This window comes from Lissotriton helveticus, chromosome 3_1, assembly GCF_964261635.1.
Source record: "Lissotriton helveticus chromosome 3_1, aLisHel1.1, whole genome shotgun sequence".
Taxonomy (NCBI): domain Eukaryota; kingdom Metazoa; phylum Chordata; class Amphibia; order Caudata; family Salamandridae; genus Lissotriton; species Lissotriton helveticus.
Window position 1 is genome coordinate 94,458,515 of NC_136061.1, and position 23,301 is coordinate 94,481,815.

At 47.5% G+C, this 23,301-nt stretch overlaps 1 pseudogene; it reads left to right on the forward strand.

Moving 5' to 3' along the window:
* The first annotated feature begins 11,566 nt into the window (after positions 1–11,566).
* Positions 11,567–12,580, forward strand: LOC144822646 (sorting nexin-14 pseudogene; annotated as a pseudogene).
* Positions 12,581–23,301: the final 10,721 nt, after the last annotated feature.

A 23,301-nucleotide genomic window follows, 5' to 3' on the forward strand; every position in this document is an offset into this window, starting at 1 on the left:
GAATCCTTTGAAGTGAGTGGGAGAGTGGCATAGTTGTTTTAAGTTATTAATGTCAAGTAGCTCATTAAGGAGGTTAATGAAAAGATCCTCTTTTTTGTTCCAATGGAGGTTGAAGTCTCCAAGGAATAGGTTTTAGAGTTGGAAAGTGAGGATTGGGAGAGGAGGTCAGACAGTTCTTCTACAAAAGGGAGAGAGTCGCCGGGGGGGGTGGTAGATGTTGTGTAATCTAATTGGAGGGGAGCCCTGGATTTTAAATTCAGCTTTGAGGTATTCAAAAGTAGAAGGATCGTGGCTGGGCAGAGGGGAGAGTTGGAGAACAGTTTTGTAGATTTTTCGCTAGACCGCCTCCAGTTTTGCCAGGTCTATCTTTTCTGAGGATGGAGTAGCCAGGGGGTGTGGGGGGTGGAGGATATCAAGAATGGAAGAGGAGTGTTCTTTAAGCCAGGTTTCCATAAGAAAGGCAATGTCAATGGATTCACTAAGGATGGTTTCAGAAATTTCAATTGCATGTCGGACAGCTGAGCGACCGTTTACTAGCATGCCGGATGGCGGAGGAATAGCTATAGTTTATAACAGACGGTACTCTTACAAATGGGAAGACATTGTACTGCCTAACTGTGAGGTGGGTCTCTTTAAGCTTTCGCTGTCTCCCAATTTTACCTTTTCCGGATTGCTCATTTATCGCCCCCCCGGACCAGCGAGTGCATGGGCCGCCACTCTTCCTGAGCACATAGCACCTCTTATCCAGAACTCCACTAACTTCTCAATTCTTGGTGATCTCAACCTACATCTAAATGATAGCTGTTGGTCCATTAGTAGCAACCTTCTACAGGACCTGGCTGCATTAAATGTTGCTCCATTAGTAGCAACCTTCTACAGGACCTGGCTGCATTAAATATCACCCTACATAACTCGGGTCCCACGCATATTGCAGGACACCTTCTGGACCCCGTTCTTTCCAACTTAGAAACTATCGATTGTGAGACCTCACTACCGATCTTATGGTCTGACCACTTTATGGTAACTTTCACTATTACCATTGGTCGCCAACTCAATATCCCTTCTAAACCTACTGAATCTAGACCTTCTAGAAACTGGAAAAAACTAGATATGAATGATTTCAATCTCCATGTTGAGAACACTAGACCTCACATGGAAGGTAATTGTACTGAAGCTGCTGAGGCTATTAACGCCTGGCTAGCAAAGGCTGCAGATGCATGCTTACCCCAACGCATGCAAAAACATAACCTTCACCATCCGCCCGCACCCTGGTTTACAGCTGCCTTAAAAATAGAAAAAACCATCTGCAAAAATCTTGAGCGCAAATGGCGCATAAAATATGATCCTTGTTCCAAGCAAATCTACAAAGCTGCTCTATCTAAATACCACTCTTTATGTAAAATTGAACATGTTAACATAACCATCCTTGAAGCACAAAACCGCCCTAAAGCTCTCTTTAAGGTAGTACAGAGTCTGTCTGGCGCATTGTGTCAACCCAAACCACCATGCTTAGATACTGCACAATGTAATTCATTGGCCGAATTCTTTATAGCCAAAATAGATACCATCTATTCCAATTTTGAGAAATCTGCCCCCTCCCCCTCGCTGCCTTTCCTACCCGCCCCTATCCCACTCTCTGAACAGCTGACACCAGAGGACCTGTCTCTTACTTCAGGTCAACTGACCCCTCCCACTCCCCCTGAACCTACGATCTTCTGTGATTCCAGGATTCCCCGAGAAACCAGTTCTCCTGCTTCTCTCTTGATCGATACTTGGGAGACATTTAACATTACGACTCTCTCTGATATTATTTGCAAAATTAAGTCTGGTTCTCCACTGGACCCCCTTCCCCCCCATATACTAAACAAACTGGACCATTCTTCTCTTGCACTTATTGTGGATCTTCTCAATACCTCCCTTAAAGCAGCTTCAGTACCCTCTGCATGGATAGTGCCCCTGTTAAAAAAGACTAATGCAGACCCTAGCATCCCATCTAATTTTCGCCCAATCTCACTTCTTCCGGTTTTTTCTAAAATCATGGAAAAACACATCAATTCCCAACTGTCAACCCATGTTGAAGCAAGTGGATTATTACATCCATCTCAATCCGGGTTTAGACGTGGCTTCTCGACTGAATCCACTCTGCTAGGGGTCTCCGAAAACATCCGGTGCCGAGTTGATAAGGGGGAAACCGTGGCACTCATTTTACTTGATCTGAGTGCCGCATTTGATACGGTTTCCCATCCCATCCTTATCAATGCCCTCAGATCATCTGGCATTATCGGCACAGCTCTCAACTGGTTTGTCAGCTTTCTTTCAGATCGCACCTTTCAAGTTTTCTCCTCGTCCTCTGCTTCTCAAACCTTCACATCGGCGTACGGTGTGCGTGCCACAGGGTTCCATCTTGAGCCCCTTGCTATTCAATTTGTACGTCAGACCTTTGGCTACTATTGCAGAGCAAGCTGGGCTCACTATCTACTCGTACGCCGATGATACCCAGGTTATCTACTCCCTTTCCTCTGACTCTCACTCCTCCTCCTCTTCCCTCTGTACAGGACTGAGTAACATCGCAGCCTGGATGTTGGACAACAAACTGCAACTAAACGGGGGAAAAACAGAGGTTCTTCTGTTCGGTCACACCACCACCTTATGGGGACCTCGGCATTGGCCTTCTCAAATGGGCCCTTTACCTACCCCATCCAAAAAAGCTCGCAACCTTGGTGTCATTTTTGACAACCAACTATCTATGATGAACCATGTGGTCAGAACTTCATCCATTTGTATCACTATCATTAAGTGGTTGCGAAAAATCATTTGGATGTTTCCCTTGAACACTCAGAAAACCGTGATCCAGGCCTTTATCACCTCGAGACTGGACTACGGGAACATCCTTCTTCTGGGAGCCAGTAAAGAGGTGACGCGGAAATTGCAGTCAGTCCAGAACATGGCCGCGCGACTTCTCTGCAAATTACCTAACACTTCCCCTACCTCCAATGCCCTTCGCTCCCTGCACTGGCTCCGAATTGAAAACCTGACAAAATTTAAGGCCCTCTGCATCATTCACAGAATAAATTCTGGTCTTGCTCCACCTTATCTCAACCCCTTGGCACAACTATACCATCCCCCTCGTAATTTACGATCTTCTAACCAACACTTACTTTCAGTTCCTAGAATTAAAAAAGCCAGAATGGGTGGCCGCTCTTTTGCCTGGCTGGCCCCCTCACTCTGGAACTCTCTCCCCCTTCAGATACGAACTGAACCCAACTATCTTAGGTTCCGCAGACAGGTAAAAACCTGGCTATTCAACATCTAATAGTTCTCTTCTGACTCTCCTGTCTCACCTTTTGGTTTTAGCGCCGGGAACCCTACGGGTAGCTGAGCGCCTTAGAAACTTAATTATAATAATAATAATGCCAGATAGGGGTATAGGGTTGGTTGTAGGGGCGTTTGCAGGGGCAAATTGTGGTAAATTGCGGGGGAAGTCTAGGTGAGGTTGGGGAGGTAGGAATCCTGTTCGTCCCAAGGATCACTGGGATAGGAACTTGTGGGATCAGACGGTCAGTCGAAGGAGAGCAAGGGGGGTAAGGATTACAGGGGTCATGGACCTCAGAGGAGGTTAGGGGCGCGTAAGGTTCTGAGTTTGTCGATGCAGAGGGGGGTCTTATCATGTAGCTGGCTGGATGTAGAGTAGATTTGTTCAGTGTATACAGGGGGGGGTGTAAGGTTCCAGGTGTGTCGTTGCATAGGGTATGTTATTGTGTTGGTGGGTGATTGTAGAGAAGTTTTGTTCGGAATACACAGGATTAGAAAGATTGGGGCAGTTTAGTGTGGTGAGGGAATTGATATCTTTTTTGAGAGGCGAGTTCAAATGATAAGTTGGCGAGGTGGAGCCCGATGTTAAGAAGAGTCTGGGGAATGAGGGAGAAGTATATGGGGGGTGAGTTCTGGAGGGTTAGGAGGGAGATCTGAGATAGTAACAGCGAGAGGTCTGGAGTGAGGGGGGGAGGGAGTCCAGGTGGGGGGGGGAGGCCGGGAGGGGGGAGTAAAGAGTTCATTTTGTGGCTATGGGGAGGAGAGAACTTCAGACATTGCCTGTGTAACATCTCCACCTGGATGACATCAAACACTCTTAGGCCTAAATCGGATAAAACTGAGGTGCTGTTTTTTTAATATAAAAGCACCCCTCCCCCCCCATTCCCCGCCCCTCCCTCCCTCTGCCACTACTGTGGTGGCCATCTGAGTTGAATTCCCCCTCCAGTTTTGGCCAGGAATCTTGGATTCTGATTTGACAATAAATTGTCCTGTAACTCTGAAATCAAATTGGTTTCCTCTGCGTGCTTTGGTAAACTACCCATGATTCGCCAAATGTTCCCTTTACTCCCCTTGGAATCTCTTTGGACCATTATTCATGCTCTTATTACCTCAAGCTTAGACTATGCTAACAGTCTGTACGCTGGGGCGCCAGCCTACCTGATTAAACACCTGCAGATTGTTCAGGATGTGGCGGCGAGACTGATCTATAACATTCCATATCGCCATTCAATTTCACCTCACTTAAAGAAGCTTCACTGGCTTCCAATGATAAGACTCATTCAGTTTAAATCACTGGTCTTGGCATTCAAACTATGCAGGGTCAGGGTTCAGCTTATCTCAGAGTTCGACTTAAGCATGTTCAGTCCAACCTTTCACTCAGATCGCACCACCTTTCTTCTCGATGACTCCCTGGTTTCGTCGCTCCAGAATGGAGGGTTAGGGCTGTTGCAGTAGTTACTGCCAAAACTTGGACCAGCTTACCGCTGCCCCTGCGTATGACAGAATCTGAATCCATCTTCGATGCAATTTGAAGACCTGGCTGTACACAAACTCTTAGCCACATAGTGATACTAACAACTGCTGACTGTCCTAGCGCCGGGACACCTCCGTTGGGGGTAGCTGAGCTCTCTACAAGTTTAAAAAAATGACCCTGAGGCTGCTGGGCTTCATGGCCTCCTGCATCCTGCTGGTCGATCATGCCAGGTGGCATATGTGGGCTCTGCAGTGGGACCTGAATTTCCAGAGGGCGCAGCATCTGTCCGATTGCGTCAAGATCTCGGAGGGCACTGCACGACAATTGCAGTGGTGGCTCACAAACTAGGATTGGGTCAACAACAGATCCCTCTCCCTTCCCCAACCAGAAAACAGAGTAGTGACCGACCCTTCTGGGATGCGGCGGCCACGTGGGTGAGGCGGAGGTCAGAGGCCTATGGTCTCCGGCGGAGTCCGGGCTCCATATCAACCTTCTGGAGCTCGGTGCGATCCGTCTTGCACTCAAGGCATTCCTTCCCTCTGTACGGGGAAGAGTAGTGCAGGTGTTAACGGACAACACCACAACCATGTGGTACTACAACAAACAGGGCGGAGTGGGGTCGTGGATCCTATGTCAGGAGGCACTCCGCCTCTGGACATGGCTGGAACATCAGGGCATATCACTGGTGGTTCAACACCTGGCGGCTTCACTGAACGCCAGGGCCGCCTTGGAATTTCCAAGGCGGCACTCGCCTGGCAACGCTTTTTGTTGCGAGTGGAGTTTCTGTCTGTTGTACGCCTTTCCATCTATACCACTTCTGCCCAGAGTGCTGAAGAAGATCAGACGCAACCGGGCCCAAGTCATCTTTGTGGCTCTGGATTGGGCACGATGAGTCTGGTATCCAGAGCTGCTCAACATGGCCATTGATCCTCCGACCCGTCTGCCTCTTCAGAAGGATCTTCTGTCACAGCAACAGGGGACGGTCCTCCACCCAAACCTGTCCAGCCTCCACCTCCTTGCGTGGAGATTGAGCGGTGGCAGTTGACGTTGTTTGACCTGCCTCCCTAAGTCTGCGATGTAATCTTGGCAGCCTGGCGTCCCTCCACTAAGATGGTATACGCCTGTAGTTGGAACAAAATTGTGGCATGGTGCACAGCAAAGGCTGTGGATCCCCTCTCTGCCCCTCTTTCTGAGATTCTCTTGTTCCTCCTTTCTTTGGCCCAGCAGGGCTCTGCTCTGGGCACTATCATGGGCTATCTCTCGGCCATCTCTGCCTTCCTTTGGCTTCCAGATTGGTCTGCTCTTTTCAAGTCCCAAGTTGTAAATTGTTCCTTGAAAGGAATAACTCCTCTCTTTCCTCCTATTCCTTTTGCTATGCCTCAGTGGGATTTGAATCTAGTTTTAACTTATTTAATGTGCGCTCCCCTTTGAGCCACCTCACAACTGTCCTTTAAGACTTCCGACGCTTAAAACTGCATTCCTGGTTGCCATCACATCTGCCAGTAGAGTGACTGAGCTCCAGGCTCTTTCATCAAATCCTTCTTTCCTGTCTGTCCATCTGGACAAGGTAGTTCTCAGGACTTGTCCGTCCATCCTGCCCAAGGTTGTCACTGCCTTTCACATCGGGCACACCATCCCTTTGCCCCCCTTCTTTCCGCATCCTTCGAAAGAGGAAGGGAGGCTCCCCTGTCTGGAACCAAAACGTGCACTTTCCTTCTATCTGGCAAAAGACACACAATTGATTGACGGAATGCAGAACAAATCCAAAAATGTACCCCCCAGTCAAGAGATATGGGTTAAATCCATCATTCTTTTGCTCAACATGCCACCCCAGTTTGGACCTGGCCATATGCAAATCAGTCTTGACCCTGTGCGGGAACAATCCAGCCCGAACTACCATACCAGGTCATCCCTGGACTGGAAACAAGCATCCTAGGACCGGTTTCGGGCTTTCAACCCTTATCAGCCAGGATAGCTGGATTACAGTGGCATGGAGAGCACGGGACTCACGTCTGAGCATACCCGTCCCACTTGGGGTGACAAATGCAAAAACAACAGTGGATGGACAGAATGCAGAACAATGTCATACATTCACCCCAGTACAGAGATCTGGGACTAAATCCATCGATTTGTTGTGCACCATGCCATTCCAGTTTGAACCCAGCCATATGCAAATTAGTCTTGACCCTGTGCTCCATGGGAACAGTCCAGGCCGAACTGCCAAGCCAGGTCCCAGATTTCTTGACTGGGGGTGAATGTTTGGATTTGTTCTGCATTCCGTCCATCAATTGTGTGTCTTTTGCTTTCTCGCCCTAAGTGTGCCAGGCATGCCCAGACATGGGTCCCGGGCTCACTGTGCCACTGGAATCAAGCTACCCTGGCTGAAGAGGGGTGGGGCACAGGGTCAAGACTGATTTGCATATGGCTGGGTTCAAGCTGGAATGGCATGGTAAGCAAAGAAACAATGGATTTATGCTCAGATCTCTGTACTGGGGTAATTGTATGACATTGTTCTGCATTCTGTCCAACTGTTTTTGCATTTGTCACCCCGAGTGGGACGGGTATGCTCAGACGTGAGTCCCGTGCTCTCCATGCCACTGGAATCGAGCTATCCTGGCTGATGAGGACTGAAGGCCGGAAACTGGTCCTAGGATGCTTGTTTCCAGTCCAGGGAGGACCTGGCTTGGCAGTTCGGGCTGGACTGTTTCCATGAGGCACAGGGTCAAGACTGATTTGCATATTGTTGGGTTCAAACTGAAATGGCATGGTGCGCACAAAATCAATGGATTTAGGCCCAGATATCTGTACTGGGGTGAATGTATGACATCGTTCTGCATTCTGTCCATCTATTGTTGTTTTTGCATTTGTCACCCGAGTGGGACGGGTATGCTCAGACGTGAGTCCTGTACGCTCCATGCCACTGGAATCAAACTATCCTGGCTGATGAGGTCTGAAAGCCGGAAACCGGTTCTAGGATGCTTGTTTCCAGTACAGGGAGGACCTGGCTTGGCAGTTCGGGCTGGACTGTTCCCATGGGGCACAGGGTCAAGACTGATTTGCATATGGCTAGGTTCAAACTGGAATGGTATGGTGAGCAAAAAAGATGGATTTAGGCCCAGATCTCTGTACTGGGGTGAATGTATGACATTGTTCTGCATTCTGTCCATCAACTGTTTTTGCATTTGTCACCCCGAGTGGGACGGGTATGCTCAGACGTGAGTCCCGTGCTCTCCATGCCACTGGAATCAAGCTATCCTGTCTGATCAAACTGGAATGGTATGGTGTGCAAAAAAAGATGGATTTAGGCCCAGATCTCTGTACTGGGGGTGAATGTATGACATTGTTCTGCGTTCTGTCCATCAACTGTTGTTTTTGCATTCCTTCTATCTGGATCGCACCAAACAGTTCGGGGTGGATGACCAGCTCTTTGTTGGGTACGTGGGCGCCAAAAGAGGTTGGGCCGTACACAGGCGGACTATCTCCCGATAGGTCATTTTGTGTATCAAAGCCTGCTATTCTCTGGCGAAGAAGGAGCTTCTAGTGGTGCTGCACGCCCATTCCCCAGGGCGACGCAGCAACACCTGCTCTGGGACGAGGCGTTCCTCTGAATGACATCTGTCAGGCAGCTACGTGGGCTCTGTTGCACACTGTTACGAAACACTACTGTCTTGACAGTCCAGTCCGGCGAGATGGCTTCTTTGGCCGTTCTGTTCTCCAGGATTTTCTGCTGTGATCTTGGTTCGCAGATCTACCTCCGGGGTTGGTATATCTTGGGTATCTCTTCTAAGGTAAGGAACCTATAACTAATGTGTTTCTTTCAGATGAACAAGTTATTTACCTTCGGTAACGAAATATCTGTAAGAAACATTAGTTAGTTATAGATTCCTTACCACCCCCCCATCCTCCCCGTTTGAAAACTTATTTCTAGGGTTAAGGATATCCTTTCAGGGCCCTAATTTTGTGCACCAGTGGTCAGTGTCTTGGATGGCTCTGTGTTTCTGGCACGGAAAGTTGTGTACAGAAAGGACGTCAGCGCTCAAGGGCAGCGTCTAAGTAGCTACCACTACATCATCTCAGCGACATGACGCCAACGACTAACGCAGAGCCGACCTACGCCACCTTCTGTGGGGTAGAGGTACTGCTGACGAAAAACCTCCCGGATCCAGTCTGACGCCTGGGGGTAATTCTAAAGTAAGGAATCTATAACAAACTATTTCTTACAGACATATCGTTACCAAAGGTAAGTAACGTGTTCTTCTGGGTAGGAATACCTCCAAAAATATCCAACGGGTGTTCCACAGCCAGGACCAAGTACAGGGATGATACCCCCTTGTTGCTTGCCTGGTCCTGGAACTGGAGAAAGCCTTCGATACCCTGGCCTGGCCATACTTTTTTTTGCGGCGCTGGCATGGGAATAGGGCCCACACTTCTGGCATACACAAGGCTGCTGTGTACGAAGCTCCAATCCCTAATATGTCTCTTTCACTTTATCGCGACCCCCCTTCCAGGTGGCATGCAACAAGGATGCCTGCTCTTCCCCCCTACTCTCTGCAATAGCAATGGCCGGGGAGGGGAGGTACTGGGGTGACCCATTAGCGGGCACTATCCACAGTGTGTCCCTGTACCCCGATGACCTGCTGCTATAAGTACGGGACATCAAGACTAATCTTCAACCTCTCTGGGCCATGCTAGCAGATTATGTGGCCGTAGCCGGGTTAAGAGTCAACTGGGCGAAATCTACCATTTATACTCTGAGCCCAGACTTGCTCCTGCAAGAGATATGCGTTGGAGATGCCAGGCTCACTTGGAGCGAACAAGCCCCTCGATATTTGAGAGTTAGTCAATCACTCTCCTAATGACCTTTACGAAGGCAGCCATCGCAAGGCACTAGCAGGCATACGAGACCCAGGGGCTTTACTGGAAAATGTGAATAGTGATAAGGAAGCTGCTAATCTGTTTAAAAACCTTAGCTCAGGGAACTTAGAGGGCGAAACCTTGGGGAACACAAAGACTAATAAGAAAGAGGGCTTGAGAGTTACATTTGTAGGTCTAGAGAGTCTTAAGAGAGCAGAACTGTCTAAATGGTGAGATGCTGCTACATCAAAACAATACTTAACGTTGAATAGGATACCTCGTGGCCTTCGGCCACAGATTATACCTACCTATAATAACTTGGAACCAGATTTATTAATACAGTGGGAGAAGGAGCTTGACTGCAGCTCGAGAAGTCTAATGTATATCCTGATTGAAAACGCAGATAGAAAAATCTTGAAATTATTAAAAGAGATTCAGGCTTGACACTTACCGGTACCTACAGAAAAGAATTAGGCCATCCTAGAAGAAGTATTGAGTAAGGTACAAAATGAGATTAAGCGGAGGAAGGCCAGAAAACTGAAACATGATGAGATAGATTATAAGAACAGGCGTATATTCACGTTTGCTAAACGTATTGATCATTTGATAGTAAACATTTGTCTACAGGGAGAAAGAGGGCTCTGCAGTGACTAGTGAGGCGAGTGTTTCATCAAGCAATATTTCAAGTAGTGAGAGTGAAGACCTGGGTGAAGGCCGCTCTAACCGGTTTATTGAGAATAGTTTTTTTTTAAAAAGGTGCGCCGGATAAGGATGGCCAATCTGGGAGTACCCAAACAGGAAATAAAGTAGAACAAGTGCAATAAGAGACTTGTGTTACTTATGGACCTATTGTATACATTTGAGTGCTCAGGCAGGAATTGAATTCTTCCGGTTTCTGGAAGACCCTACCTTTGGCCCCCGTTGTTAGAATAACCCTAGTGAGGATGGTCATTGTACCCCGCCTCCTCTACCACTTCGCAAATCTTACTGTTATTCCACCCCCCTCCTTGTTTCGGGAACATGACTCCCTTCTTAGTTCCCTCATCTGGGGCAACAGTCAACGAAGAGTCACCCTGACCAAGATGCAACTACTGATTGATCAGGGAGGACTAGGGGCCCCCCTCCCTTGAAGCGTATTTCCTGTCGGGGCAGCTCCAATGGCTATGGGGTTATGGGAGAATGGCGGCCTGGGACGGGAGCGGTCAGTAAATGGAATACAGCAGATGAGAACGAGATCAGATATGAGGAGGTACGAGGTGTGTGCCCGCATCTTATTTCCACAGACTGAGCTGCACTACTTCAACGCTTCCGGCACCAGACAGAGGAGGCTCAATCACCCCCGGTGTCGCCAACCTCAACCGCGGTGCTCGACTGGGAGCACCATACCGAAGCCCTCCCTCCCACACATCGCATGCAAACACGCCCCCGAGAACCCCCGCTAGGACAGATCCGTTCCATATTTTGCCTGAGCCCGTATGCCCCACAACATAGCCTCAAGTAACAAGTACTTACCTGCCCACCCATATCTCCAGTTCGACCCCAAGTTAGCAGTTCCTATCCTTCCACCTTTCGGACATAATACAGGTAGGACCCCCCCCCCCCCCCACCCCCCCCCCGGGGAAAAAGAAAGTGCTACTGTAACAATCTTAGACCACAACTTATTGTTGATCTCTCCTCTTGCTTGCCTGTAACCATAACTCAAAGTTCACTGAATGTTCTTCAGTACCACGTATGTAATCTAGATTGACAACAATGTATAATGATTCTGCAACTTGGAAAACTCCATTTAAAAAAATATATATATTATGAAAGCTAATACAAGAGAAAGGGATACAGGAATGGGAGAGTGTCGCCATGTCTCCTCTTCAATCATAATCTGGATCCAGCCCAAGGGGCTACTCTTCGCAGCTAAAAGCTGCGTCGATAATGGTGAGAGAAAACACTCCACAGGGGACCACTGCAGATGGAGACTTGTTCCTGATGGGCACTCTCTCTTCCTTTTGCAACGGGCACGCACCTGAGCATTGGTCGGTTTATAGAAGATACCTTGAATTCTACGTTCTCGAGTCCAAACTAACAGAATTTCACGGAACATTCCCTGATGCTCAGCTACCACCAAAGAGGATTATTGGACAAAAGATTTATGAATTCTTAAAATCCAAGTGGGAAAAATTTCAGGAGTACCTGCAGAATCTTGTTCAACATCAGAGCTGAGTAAAAGTCAGTTTTTGGCAGAATTCTTGTCCCTCAACAGTCTTGAGACACAGTTTCTAAATAAAATGTTACCAGTCGTCAACCTTGGGAAAATGGTAAAGTCTGTTCCAGGAAAACTAATGAAAGAGAAAGGACAACATTTGGAATTATTCATCATGAACTTTATTAGTTCTTGTGAGTCCCCAAAACCCAAGCCAAGTGTTGACCATTGTCAGTCCACCGTCTGAAAACAATAAGAAGTTGTTTAATGACCTCTACAAAAATATTGCAAACCGTTCTGAGAATGCAGACAGGAAGCACATTCAGAACTACTTCCTGGAGATGGTCACAGTAGAGGGACTTTATGGCTACTTGATGTATGTTGGTCGAGTCGTGTTTCGCATACCCCATGATGGGGGGTCGGATCCTTTTCAAGAATACCCTTGAAACTTACATTGACTGCTACCTGAAAGATAAATTTGATCAGCTGGTTAAAGGGCACAGAGCCACGCCCCCAGCATCGAGATAAGCAACACTTTGCGTGAATGATCTAATACTTTACAGATTTGATGGGCAAGTGCATTGGTGATGACGCCAAGTATGAATGCCTTCGACTTCTCTTCGATGGGGGCTCATGTTCTACTAGATATTGTGATTCAGGAACTACTCCCAGAACTTAATAAGGTTCAGAAAGAAGCCGCTTCAGTTCCATCCTGCAAATTAAGGACGGGTGAATCGTATTTTTGAACACCTGCCGTAATCTTATCGCTACTCAAAATGGGGAACATAAGACTGTTTTATTGTATATTTACTGTAAATACTTATGAAATCAAAGACTTAATTCTATGCTTTCAACAGTGAAAAAAAGTGAAATGTTCCAAAAATAAAATAAATGTATCTATCAAGGTTCTCCATATAAGAGAGATTTCTCTTTACCATTGTCTTTCCAACGATGCTCTTCAGCATTCATTGTTCTCTCTTTTTCACTTTCTCAATCATTCTGTGATTGGAAGTCCTTTCTTTCAAAATCTGTTTCTCAGAATAGTTTTTTTGATGATCGGTGGGTGCTCTTTATTCACTGTGTGTCTACGCTGCGGCCGAGCACGCTGTGCATGCTCCTTGCATAGGTTTTGAGCCTGGACTCTATGGACTATTGCGTTTTTGGCGCACTGTTTCCTGAGACTATTTCTCTAAGTGGCTCTGTGTTGTTGGTGCAGAAATGGTCACAAAAGAAACTGACATCAGCGCTTTTATGGACTCTCTTGATGTCACATGGGGGGAGACGTCGCTGTCGCTGCCGCGTCGCTCGATACCCTCTACTGACGCGTAGGGGAATGCTGAAAAAGTTTCCAGATTCAGTCACCAATTGTGATCTGAGACATATATCCAGGACCCATTCGTGGCTGCAAGGCAGACATCGGAAGACAGGTTGTATGCAGTTAAGCCAGACAGGCCTGAAGGATAAGAACCAGTGCTTGTTCAGTTCTTGAAGCTGAGCTGTGCCGAAGAAGGGTACCATGCACTCACGGCAACGCAGCACAAGCAGTGCAGTCTACATTCCGGGTTGAGCTGGGATGTCATTGCAGAGCAGAAAAATTAAAATCAGGATTCCCGCCACAAGTAGCAAGACAAGCGGGAGACCTCCAAAAAACACTTCCTGACACAGAGTGTATGATAGATGGTATAACTCCAAAAATCGTCTGGAAGGTGCTAACCAGACCAGAGCAGATACATTTTAAAAAGTGCAATATTCCTTTCGTATCAGACATGTTAAAGATATCGGTGGACCAGCTTCCTAAAATGCGGTGGAAAGTTAGTGTGGAGTAGTGTCTGTATCTCAGACGAGGAACTTGCAACTTGGAGATCAAACGTCTCTTTGGCCGAAGTTAATGCTACATCCTTTTGAAAAAGTATTACTTTCAGTTTGCTCAGAGAATCAAACTGTGTGTTAGAAACCTTTATTGAAGGCCATGGCTCTGTCTCTCTAACTGTCAGGCAGGTGGAAACAATACTTGTGTGCAACTAGTCACAATGGAATTCACCATCACTACATAAGCAATGCTGGGTTCCATTCCACAGCAACTATGATCATTCAACATCAAATAGCTCCCATTTGAGAGCAGCTATCACCGAATGAATCACGGCAGCTGGAGAACCCTTCAGATAACAAGAGAAGTTCACTACCGATGCATTGAATGCCCCATGAAGAGAAATGTCTTTGCAAATCAAAGACCAGCTTAACTCCTTCGATGCTTATGACGGAACGGTTCCGTCATCAGCGTCGGTTGGGCTGTGCTGATGACGGAACCGTTCCGTCATGACCACACCCGTTTTTCAAATCTTCAGCACAGCGCGAAAATTCGTGCCGCGCTGAAGAGGTTAAAGGATCCTCACAGGCGGAACAACTAAGGAAAACTTTTGTGTCTCCATTCCTGCATCTAAACCTGAACAGTAATTCCCAAAACTCATGCGCATAACCTTCCCCAAGTTCTACATATCTGCCTACCTGTTGGTATTGGAGACAATATTGGGATTGGAAAGTCATGACCGTTAGGGTGATGTAACCATGGATTATCCAGTCTGTGGATGGTGTTTCAGCCACGGTAAAAGGTAATTGGTCTAATTTTTCAATGGGCAACATGGTATATTTGCATCTCTAAGTGCCATCACAATCTGTCTTCAGTTAGATCATATGCCGAAAACAGACTTGTGCTATTGATGTAATGCCACGGCACGTAACGAGAATGTAATGTTTGCAACGTCCAGCTCATTATTACGAAGGACCCTAATTGTAACTGTCTATGTTGTAAAATATACATGTCTTTCTATATTATGTCAATTGCAGAAGACACTATGTTGCCCAGTGAATTAATGCTATATAATAATATGGTCATACCTTTGTCAACCGCAGCCAAAGCCTTTTCTAAATGAATCCTTGCGCAATCTCTCAGCAGCTTCCTGTTGAGAAATCTTCCACAACTCGTTGTATATTACATTTAAGAACCACTTTTGACATGGGCTCCGGGGACCTAATAAAAAAATCCCTTGAACCCATGTCATGAGAAAGAAGGGACAAGTGTATAAGTGTTCCTTCACCTGGGAAAGTGTTGAGGTTTTTATCAAATCGAGGCAGAACTTCCCAACACTATATGACGTCTGTTCCCCGATCCTCTTCCCCCCCTCCTTCCCCCCCCCTCGCCTCCCCCCCCTCCTCCCCTCCCCCTCTCCAAGTGTTCTGTTTGTACATATCGCTGATCAGGCCTATTTATCCTAAACCCTTCGGTGATACCCAGGAATCTAGATTGACACCTATTTATGTCAGTAGGCCAGACAACCATCCCGTCCAATTGGGGTCTAATGAATTGAAAGAACCATTCCGTATCATGGTATCTAGTGTATCCTCACTGAAATGTGTTAAGTGCTGGCAATTCTCTTAGCGTGAGAATACAGGAATACGTGGTGTGTTCAAAACCTTCATTTTGGCTATACCAAGACAAGAAGTTTGTTGCACTATTTAGTTCAGAAAATTCATTTGATGTGGTATGAGACATGCTCTAAATAAGCCCTCAATTCCCGGAACCTGCCAATCTTTAGTCTCCCAGACAGATTTTGTGTTTATAGTGTCTTTCCAAAATTGAAAACCCTGTATAGGCAGTTTGAAAATAAAGGAAGCAGAGTAGATCAGCTTGGTGTTTGTTAGCATATTCCTCTTTGCAGGCGTAGGTGCAAGCCTACAATAATACAAGGCTGGGTCTGATGTTTCAAAACCTGACAAATACTTTTGTGCAAATGTTTTTGTACTACCTTTCGGCGGTGTTGGGAAGTGTTCCCATTGTTTGTAATTCGAAACAGTGCGTGGAATACTAGCTTTGTGTAAAAAGTGGTGACCATAATGTTGATAACAGAACCTGTCTCTATAATTAGACGTACCATCATAGAATTCATCATTAGAAAATGCAGCTGATTGCTCTAGATCTGCAAGTAAATTTTGCACAGTTTCAATGCCCCAATCATCAGAGAAAGTAATAGAGGTGATGATATAATTTAAGAAAATGTTAAACAAATTGGGAATTTGCAAAAGTTCAATAGGACCATACGCTCATACAATACCCTGTAACACAATGTTCCTTCAGGTGCTGTAACTGCTGTAATGTTCACCAGGGACAGGTCCCTTAGTTCACGGTGTGATGATGCATGTGGCTATAGAACCAAGTTCACAAGTTGTACTGCGGAGCGTTCTTGGAATTAGTCTCCATTCAGAAGTAGGAAAAATACAGTTACCAAACCAAACCAGAGGACTAGAAAAAGTAATCCAATTGCAATCCAGAGATGTATACATGGAACAACAAAGTATGTATTTTCAGCCAAAGATAGAGAGTATAAACTCACAGCTTGAAAGGGAGAGGTGGCAGTGTCATCTCAGGTTCATTGGAATCCTATGAGTAGTTGTCATAATGTATGAAGTAGCCAGATTCCGTCGGGTCTACTTTTGGCTGCTCAGCAGGTTTTGTAGAACTGGGAGATAACTCGATCTGTGGCATATTCACATAGACGCCGTCAATTTTTCAAATTGAGATTTCTGTACTTGTTGATTGTGCAGTTATAGTTGTTTCAACAGAGAGAAGTATCATTACATTGTTGTTTACAGCTTCTATTTGGAGAGTGGAATCTTCTGTCGTATTTAATGATTCCATCTGAACTTCCTGTACAGTAGCGAGAGGAGTGCGGCTACTACTAAGGAGCCCACGCGGCCTACTTTTGGGAATCGGCCACATAATGTGGTTTTTCTGAAAGAGACTATTAGTTATAGATTCCTTACCTTAGAATTGCCCCCTGGCGTCAGACTGGATCCGGAGAATTTTTTCCTCAGCAGTACCCCTGCGCATCAGTAGTTGGCGTCGGTCAACTCCGTGTTCATCGTTGGCTTCATGATCGCCGGTATGACGTAGCCATATTTACTCAGACCCTTCCCCCGTGCCAACCAGTGCAGATCCGGAGAGAGCGGTACCCTTAGTCATTTTTTTACTTTTGTGAACATCTTTTTGGAGTCGTTCGATTCGTGGTGCACGTACGGATATTCCATCATCAGACCAGCTTTAAGCCTTGTGACTTCTGTCACAAGTTGATGTCAGCCACGGACCTGCACCTCTTCTGTCTGGAGCGCACCTCCACGACCCGAAGTAGTGATAAGACTGTCGGGCCAGGAACCTGAATTCTTTGTGGGGGAGGTCCTGAAAGCTCCTGGAGGCCTGGCAGACAGCTCCAACCCGCTCAAGGTCCTGGTCGAGAGGGAAGTCGCAGTACCGGTCGCGGAGTCACCACCATCATTCCTCCTTGAAGTCTTCATCACCGGGTAAGTCGAAGCACAAGAAGAAGGTGAAGAAGTACTGTCACTCTTCGCCTTCTGCCTGGCAGTCAGCTGACAGGACGCGGAAGGTCGTCATCTTTCGGCTTCGCTTGCGGAGCCTACTGGGACGGCTCTGAGCTTCCCTCCCTTCCCGGGAGCCGGAGCGTCTCCTGCTCAGCTTTTTGCATTTTACAAAGCCCTCCACTCTTTGGGCAGCCCGACTACGCCGGCGTGCCTTCGGGATCCCGGGGACTCATCTGGGGGTTCTAGGCCTTCGATGCCAGCGGCTTCTGCGCCCCTGGGCCCCCAAGGATCCCGGAGGTCTGGATTCGAATCGTTGCCGGTCGACATCACAGCACCTCCCCTGGCGCCGATCCCTCTGACGACGCCTCCAGCAGGAAGAGCCGGACTGGTGAGAGGAATTGGTTGAGGCCAGTTGTCTGGAAACCTCTCCAGACCTTGGTATGCCTTCCCCCCCGCTACCGTGGCCACGGAGGAAGGAGCCTCCTATGCTATGGTATTGCGTAGGGCGGCTGAGGCCTTGGCCCTTGAGCTTCCTACGGTGGCAGTCAGGACTAACCTCCTGACTGAGGTGCTTCAGCCAGCAGTGGCCTCTTCGGAGCCCCTGTTGCCGTTCAATGAGGCCCTCACAAACATTCTTCTGGGCACTTGGTCCAAGCCCAGTACAGGGGCTCCTGTGGCTAGGATGATTTCCCGACACCACCGCCTGGCCCCGGGCTACCCCATTTTCCTCTCCCACATCCTACCGCGAGAGCTTGGTGGTCCAAGCCTCAACATCCAAAGGCGTGCTCCCAACTGCTTCCCCAGATAGGGAATCCAAGAAGCTGGACCTATTTGGAAGAAGATGTTTTCTTCCACCAGCTTAGGACTGTGGTCGGTGAACACCGCATGTCTCTTGGGCGTTACACCCACTCTGTGGGACACGGTTGCGCAAGTGTTGCCATAGTGCCCGGAGGAGGCTCGGGCCGTATTCTCCAGTGTGGTTGCAGAGGGTAGAGACGCAGCAAAGTTCACCATCAGCTGTGGGCTGGATACCACCAACTCGCTGGGTAGAACGATTTCTACGTCAGCAGTCCTGAGGCGCTACGCCTGGATGAGATCCACTGGCTTCTCCGGGTATGTCCAATCAACTCTTTTGGACATGCCCTTTGATGACCGTCACCTGTTTGGCAACAAGATGGACAATGCGATAGAGCGCTTCAAGGACTCTAGGGCTACGGCGAAATCCTTGGGCCTCACTGCCACCTCTCGCCCCTTTCAGGCCGACTTTTGCTCCTTTCGTGATTATAACGGGTGCCCCACCATGTTCCACCCAGAGCCACAGGCCGGCGCAAGCTACCCAGCTTCTGCACGGCCGGGGACTTGGGACCCACCGCCATGGGTCTGGGGACCAGCGGGTGGGCCAGTCTCCCAGTGCCCCCTCTGCAGCAGCCTCAAAACCTTCCTAGTCTGACCTTTCAGAGCCACCATTTGCCAGTAGACGGCACCTCCCCCATTAGCACAAAGTCACGTCAGACAAGAGGGTTTTGCGGATAATTTGAAGCAAAGGGACTACTCCCTCCCCTTCGAGACTGCCCCGCCCCCCTTGCCACCCACACTCCATCACATGTCAGAGGATCACTTGGCTCTTCTCCGCCAGGAAGTTACAGCTCTCTTGGCCAAGGGAGCTATCGAACCCGTCCCTGTGCCAGAAGTAGGTTGTGGTTGCTACCCCCACTACTTGCTGGTACTCAAGAAGAACTAAGGCCTGTATTCTATCTTAGACCTCAGGGATGTCAACCGCTTCCTCCGTAAGGAGAAGTTGTTAACCTTGGCTCAGGTCTTGTCTGCCCTCAACCCTGGAAACTGGATGGTTGCGCACTTGCAGGACGCTTACGTTCACATCCCCGTCCTGCCTGCCCACCGGCGTTACCTACAGTTCACGGTAGGCTATGAGCATTTTCAGTTTAAAATGCTCCCCTTTGGCTTTACCAGCGCCCCTCAGGTGTTTACGAAAGTGATGGCATTGGTTGCAGCGCGTCTGCGCAGATCAGGGGTTCCAGTCTTCCCCTACCTCGATGACTGGCTGTTGAAGGCGGGCTCGCCCCAGGCAGTCGTCTCCCACCTCCAGGCTACAGTGGACCTCCTGCACTCACTGGGTTCACTATCAAACTTGCCGAAGTTACACCTGATTCCCTCTCAAAAGCTCCTTTTTATCGGAGCAGTTCTGGATAGAGCTCAGTTTCGGGCTTATCCTTCCAAACAGCGAGTTCGGAACATTCGGCTATGATACCGATGTTTCAGCCTCTATCCTGGGTTTCGGTGAGCATAACCTTGAAGCTGCTGGGCCTCATGGCCTCCTGCATCCTGCTGGTGGATCATGCTAGGTGGCATATGCAGGCTCTGCAATGGGACCTGAATTACACAGCATCAGGGGAAACTTTCCAATTGCAACCAGATCTCGGAGGGCACTGCACACCAATTGTAGTGGTGAATTACGAACCAGGATTGGGTCAACGGCAGATGCCTCTCCCTTCCCCAACTGAAGTTTACAGTGATGACAGATGCGTCACTCCTGGGATTGGGTGTCCACATGGGAGAGGCAGAGATCAGAGGGCTCTGGGCTTCGGCGGAGTCCGGGCTCCACATCGACCTTCTGGAGCTCCGGCCGATTTGTGTGCCACTGACGGCATTCCTTCCTTCTGTCAAAGGGAGAGTAGTGCAGGTGTTCACGGACAACACCACTGCCACGTGGTACTGCAACAAACAAGGTGGGGTGGGGTTGGTGACTCTGTGTCAGGCGGCTCTTTGCCTTTGGCTGGAACATCAGGGCATGTCCCTGGCGCTTCAGCACCTGGCAGGTTCTCTGAACGCCAGGGCGGACAAACTCAGCCGCCTGTGCATGATGGGTCACGAATGGCATCTTCACTCGGAGGTGGTGGAAGGTCATTTTCAGCAGTGGGGAGAGCCTTGGTTAGATCTGTTCGCCACCGAAGAGAACTCGCAATGTCAGCAGTTCTGCACCTTGGAATTTCCAAGTCGGCACTAGCTCAGCAACTCCATTCGTCGCAAGTTGAATTGTGGTTTTCTATAAGCCTTTCCGCCTATAACATTTCTGTCCAGAGTGCTGAAGAAGATCAAGCGAGACTGGGCCCAAGTCATTCTTGTGGTTCCTGACTGGGCACAGAGAGTCTGGTATCCTGAGCTCTTGAACATGGCCATAGATCCTCTGATCAGACTGCCTCTTTGGGAGGATCTTCTGTTGCAGGGGACGGTCATCCACCCGAACCTGTCCAGCCTTCACCTCCTTGAGTGGCGACAGTTGACCGCTTTTGTCCTTCCTCCCGAAGTCTGTAATGTCATCTTGGTGGCCAGGCGGCCTTTCACTAAAACGGTATACACCTGTAGATGGAACAATTGTGTGGCATGGTGCACAGCAAAGGCTGTGGATCCCCTTTCTGCCCCTCTTTCAGAGATTCTCCTCTTCATTCTATCTTTGGCCAAGCAGGGCTCTGCTCTGGGCAACATTAAAGGCTATCTTTCGGCTATTTCGACCTTTCTTCGCCTTCCTGGTCAGCCTTCTCTTTTCAAGTCCCCTATTGTAAATAGGTTTTTCAGGGCATTACTCACCTTTTTCCTCCTTTTCCTTTCGTAATGCCCCAGTGGGACTTGAATCTGGTTCTAACTTACCTTATGCGTGCTCCTTTCAATCCACTACATAATTGTCCTCTAACAACTCTTGACCTTAAAGACTGCTTTACTGATTGCCATCACCTCTGCTCGTAGAGTGAGTGAGCTTCAGGCTCTATCTTCTAAACCTCCATTCCTTACTGTCTATCTGGACAGGATTGTCCTTCTAACTAGACCTTCTTTTCTTCCCAAAATGGTTACCTCTTTCCACATAGGACAGACCATCACTGGGCCCACCTTCTTCCTGCCCCCGCATTCTTCCAAGGAGGGGGAGAGACTCCACCGTCTGGATTCAAGACATGCATTATCATTTAATTTGGATTGCACAAAACAATTCCGGGTGGACGTTTAACTCTTTGTTGGTTATGTGGGTGCCAAGAAAGTCAGGCCGTGCAAAAACGGACCATCTCTCGATGGGTCATCCATTGCATTAAGATCTGTTACTCCTTGGCAAAAAAAAGGAGCCTCCGGTAGCACTGCACACCCATTCCACCAGGGCGACGGCAGCCACTACTAATTATCACCGTTGAGCCCCCCTTGGTGATAATTGACAGGCAGCCATGTGTTCATCTCTGCATACGTTCACAAAACATTACTGCCTGGATAGTCAAGTCCAGAGAGATGGCTTCTTTGGCCGTTCAATACTCAAGGACTTTCTGGTGTGAACTTGTTTGGCAGACCCACCTCCAGCGTTGGTATTGCCGGGGTATCTATTCTAAGGCAAGTAATTTATAACTAATAGTCTCTTGCAGATGAACAAGTTACTTACCTTCGGTAATGATATATCTGTAAGAGACATATATTAGTTATAGATTGCTTACCGCCCCACCCATTCTCCCCGTTCTGCTAACTGATTTCTGTAGTGAAGGCAGGGCCCTGCTGGCGCACATTGCTATGTTAACATAGGCTTATTAGAAGTTTAAACGCAATTTTACCTTTCTTCTGCTTTTGCACACAACACTGTATGTAACTGTTGTTGTAAGTTAGGCTGTCTGAATTGCTTCACATGAGAATGGCGTTTTTTAAACATCCCTAGTCTTACATCGTGACCTTAGTCTGCGCAGTGAGTGCTAAAGCCTCCAAGGTTATCGTAACAATGTTAGCTGTTATTCGGGCTGATCAGCCCACGCTTAGACACAACATGCGCGCAGCTGCAGCTAACTGAAATTCTGGCGCCTTTAATATTGCACTGCATGCATGATTTGAGCACTTGGAGAAAATCAGGTTCCAGAGAGAAAAAGCATTTGCAGATCCTGATGTGATTCACCTCTGCTGATCTTGGAGGTATGGGGTTCCCCATTCAAGCCTAAGAGACCTTCTAATATTATATAAAACATAGTTCCTAGCTAGGGAGGGTGGGATATAAGGCACCATAGGACCTGTTTCAACTATCATTATAATATGATTTCTCCCTTTGTGTTTTATGGTATTGCAACAATGCTGATCATATTATTTTTAATCATATGCCTGCTTATGTTTGCAAAAATACTGCATCTTAGAGCACGTCGTTAAAATAAACATTTTATAACTTTTCCGTGTCTCTATTTACTCACGTTGTGGACTGGTATGAGAATAATAAACGAAAGAGTGTTCTTGATTCCCACCATTCCTGAGAGTAACCTGAGTCGCATGTTCTGGGTTGTCTAATCGTTGGTTCCTTTGCTATAGGACGAAGAGCTAATGTGACACTGATGCTAGTCGGTTAGGGGTTCTAGGTACTGAGGTGAGTTTTTTGATCCACCACAATTCACTGAGGTCCTGGGTCTCTGTGCACAGTTCTGTGAATGAGCAGAATCCCTGCAACATGGTGCACCTAACGATGTGCTCTTAAGATAAGATAATAATAATAATGATCTTTATTTAGATTTAAAACATATCTTTAAAAGAATTTACAGATTCACAGCCTGACCGAATATTAGAATAAAAACTTCTAGGAATAAAAACACGAGTGTAGATATAAAGGCACACTCCATTAACAAACATGAATTTTATCTCGTAGTGTATTTTAAAATCACAAAAATTGAAACAAGACGCCAGCTTACATGAATATAACCAAATTATGTCTAACATTGCTAAGAATAATGCCAGTTAATACTGTTTTCGGTGAGAGAGAGAAAAAAAAAAAAGGGCACTTTAGCATGGTCTCCTTAGGTTAAAGATGTGATATGCTCGCAAGATAAATTTTGTAAATTTTATGTTTAGCACTGTGTTTTCCGGGTTCAAAGCTGCCATGATGGCTTGCCTGCAGGACCGAACACCCAGCCTATTCCATTCTGATTTTAATCCAGACCTGCGTTCTATGTTAAGGGCTGGGCAAAGGCAGCTTACATGCAACATGGTTTCCGCTGTTTCCCCACACCCTCTACAAGAGAGATCTTCCGATGTACGTCGCCATGATGGTAAATCCTGCAAGAAACGCCAGTCACCCAGT